The sequence below is a fragment of the Lagopus muta genome, chromosome 1 (genome assembly GCF_023343835.1).
Source record: "Lagopus muta isolate bLagMut1 chromosome 1, bLagMut1 primary, whole genome shotgun sequence".
In the NCBI taxonomy this organism is placed as follows: Eukaryota; Metazoa; Chordata; class Aves; order Galliformes; family Phasianidae; genus Lagopus; species Lagopus muta.
This window is the reverse complement of record NC_064433.1, coordinates 77,949,569-77,953,466: the sequence shown is the minus strand read 5'-3', so window position 1 is coordinate 77,953,466 and position 3,898 is coordinate 77,949,569.

Here is a 3,898-nt window from a genome sequence, read left to right as displayed (position 1 = left end):
CAAGAAAAGCATATAAAACAGTGTGTATAGAAGCTTGGTTTTGCAAAGACAAAAGCAGATGAGAAATGAAAAGAGACGTGAAAGGACGGTGGGGACCAGGTGCTCCATAAGGAACAGGAAGCCACCAACCAAGAGTTGTAATACCTGCAGAGCAGAGCGCTCCCACTCACCAGGGCCCAAGTCCTCACAGCCCCACAGCAGGAGCAGCAGGGCCATTAGTACAGACCTGGGAAGGGATCAGCAGGCAAGTCCATCATGATAGGGCAGGTCTGTATTCAAGCGGAAATCTTAGTCATTGTCAGGTTCAGTCTCAATGACAGTAACTAAGGTCAAGTACAGCCTCACCCTACACTTAAACCAGACAGAAGATGTGGGAGTTAAGTAGAAGCTTAGGCAAGCCAGGAACATTAAAGCTTCTTAGTTTACTTATGACTCTGACTGCAGCCTTCATTCTCAGCAGGCCCCATCACACCTAAAGAGATCAGTACCCGGCAACCACACTTTTCCATCATGAGGCATCATAGGCCCATTTCCATATTGTTCATCTTAGGGCATTAGAAGGTCCGAGCTAACATTCAGCAAGTTCCAGCTGCTTTTTAAGGGACAAGGAGCCAGCAGATGAGCATCTACTCAGTAAGGCAAGAAAGGCAGGTGTGGGGATGGTGTTCAGGATCTGTCAAGAATAAAGAACATTAGGCCATGATTTTGAGGCAGTTAAAGGTAAAGCCAGGGATGAAAGTAACCAGGGTTATCTTGTCTAGTGACTACTAGGCAAGTCTGTAGTGATAAGGCACTTAATCCAAGAATAAATCAAGTCAATCTGTAGGTTAGGAGCCAGAATAACATGTAAAAGACTTCATCCAGTAGTTCTTCTAGTGCCTTGCTTCTTTGTACTTAAGTTCCGTTGGTGAAATAGCAAGAAGTGTGGTCTCCCTTTCCTGGATGATCAGTTACTACTCTGCAGCAATTGCATGCATTGCAGAGGGCAAAGAGAGAGAAGTTTTAGTGAGGTTTACACAACTTGTTTCCACACACATCAAGGAACCACACTTGGGAATTGTAAAAACGGTATGGGGGGGCAGGGGTGGGCACTGAAGAGCACACTGAGTGGAGTAACCCAACAAAAGGACAAGGGAAGCTAATAGACTGGGAAGGGCTGTGAATAAAAAGCTGCCAGGTATGAAGGAGAGAATGTATAGATAGTGACAGTGAAATGAATGCTTGCTCTAGAGTTTAGAAAGCAGGGAGAAGAGGTAGAGTTCAAAACAAAGTTTATGTTGACCGCACCCATCTCTGGCTGCAGGCTGGGAGAAGATGGAAGAAACATTTGTGGCCTCTTCTACAGGAGAAGGAATGGAATTAATCAATATGGTGCAGCAGGAGGACTCTCAGAGAATGAAGAATTCAGCGAATTCAGTGAATAATCTTCTCTTGTATCTGGCCCTTTCCTTGAACATCAGCATCATGGTCCTGTTTTTTTAATTTGTGACATAAAGAGTAAAAGTCATGGATGATGGCAATTTGAACATCTACTTGTGTTTCATGATCACATACTAGGCAGCAAGGCTTCTTTTCAACATCCACATCCCAGTGAACCTGCAAACACTCAGAAAAAGAACAGGGATCTTGTGCTTACTGAAAGTAAGCACATACTGAAAGTGCTTTTTCTTCCTCCTCCCCTTGAAAAGTACGATAAATTCAGCATACAGCTCATGCATTTTTTTCTCCCTTCCTGCACTTCCCACATGCTTTTCAATTGTGAGATGAACAGCCTCACACTATGCTGGCTGAGGAACTGGCTCAATGGTAGAGCTCAAGCAACTGCTGTAAGAATTAGCCTTTGTATAAATCTTTGTATGTGCATCCTAAGGCACATGTGAGACAATGAGGTGATCCAAGACAACCAGTATTGCTTCATCTAGGGCAGATTGTGCCTGACCAATCTGTTGGCTTTCTACAATGGATTGATGGCTTCAGTGGACAAAAGAAAGGCAACCAATGTTGTCTACCTGGACTTGTGCAAGGCCTCTGACATCATCTCACATCATATCCTTATCTCTGAGTTGGAAAGTTTTGAATTTGAAGGCCAGACTATTCTATGGATAAAGAATTGGTTGGATGGTCATAGCCAGAGGGTAGTTGTCAAAAGCTCCATGTCTCGGCAGAGGCTGATCACAAATGGCGTCCCTAGGGAGTCTGTCTTGGGACTGGTGTTCTTTAACATCTTTATCAATGACATAGATGATGGGATTGAGTGCATCCTCAACAAATTGGCAGATGATACCAAATCTGGACAGGCTCAAAAAGTGGGCCTAATTAACCTATTGAGTTTCAACAAAGCCAAGTACATGATGTTGCACTTGCATCCAGGCAATCCTAGGTATGTATGCAGGCTGTGAGAGTAAGTCCTTAGAGAAGCCATCTACGTATGTGTATCCTTATAAATAGCAAATATGTACTTTTATCTTTGTCAGGTTGATCACCCTTGAAACTGAGAAAGTGATTAAAAGGGGATCTCCTAATCACAATGCCACAACTAAATTTGTCTTTGAAGACAGGAGGATCTTGAAAAAACATGCAGTTAATTAGCAAGTCTAGCTAGCCTGCAGGTAGTGAGATTATCCCTATCTTATCCCTTATCTTATCCCTAGTGATAAGAATATGCATAAAAAAAACCATTGTGAAAATCCTGGAGTGTGCTAGTCTTGTTAAAGACCAACTAGCACCCAAACTTGCATAACTTTGCAATAAATGAATATCTTGTCTATGTGTGTCAGACTGGCTTATAGCACACCAAGTAACGTATCTGTCTTTCAGACAACAGAACTGTAGTGCATGGGGTTACATCTGTCTCATGGACAGTCAGCAGCAGTGTTTTCCAGGAGGGCCCAGTTCTAAGTTCACTCCTGTTCAACATTTGTATCAACGATCTAGAAACAGCATGTTTGCTGATGATACTAAACTGAGGGCTGCTGTTGTTGAGGGACAAGAAGCCTTACAGAAGGATCTAGGTAGATTGGAGCATTGGGCACTCACTAATAGTATAAATTTCAATAAAGAAAGATGCCAAGTTCTACATCTGGGAAAGAGTAATGCAAGGTACAGGTACAGACTAGGAGATGAGTGGTTGGATAGCAGCTCATCAGAAAGGGATCGGGGGTGCTGATCACCATCTGGCTCGACATGAGCCAACAGCATGCCGCAGCTGCCAAACCACATTTTGGAGTACATTCAGCACAGCACAGCCAGCTGGTTAAAAGAGGCAGTTCTATATTTAGTGCTGGTGCAACCTCGTCTTGAATACTGTGTGCAGTTCTGTGCTCCACAATACAGAGGGAATGTTGAAACACTTGATATTAGAGCAAATGAGGGCATCAAAGCTAGTAAAAGGGCTTGAAGGCATGTCCTGTAAGTATGCTGGGGTTGTCCAGTTTGGTGATGAGGAGGCCAAGAGGCAAACTCTTTGTGACTCTCTATAATCTCCTCAGCAGCAGAAGCAGAGAGGGAAGTGGCCAGCTTTTCTTGCTGGAAACAGATGGCAGTGCACAAAGGAATAGCGCAATAATGTAACAGGGAAGGTTCAGACTGGATAGTAGGAACAAATTATTTAACATGAGGGTGGTCAAAACACTGGAACAGGTTTCCTAGTGAGTTGAGTCATGCCCCATGCCCGTTAGTGTTCAAGAGACATTTGAACAATTTCCTTGTTAATATTCTTTAACTTTTAGCTAGCTATGAGGTGGTCAGGAAATTGAGCAAGATGATCTTTGAAGGTCCTTTCCTCCTCTCCTCTCCTCTCCTCTCCTCTCCTCTCCTCTCCTCTCCTCTCCTCTCCTCTCCTCTCCTCTCCTCTCCTCTCCTCTCCTCTCCTCTCCTCTCCTCTCCTCTCCTCTCCTCT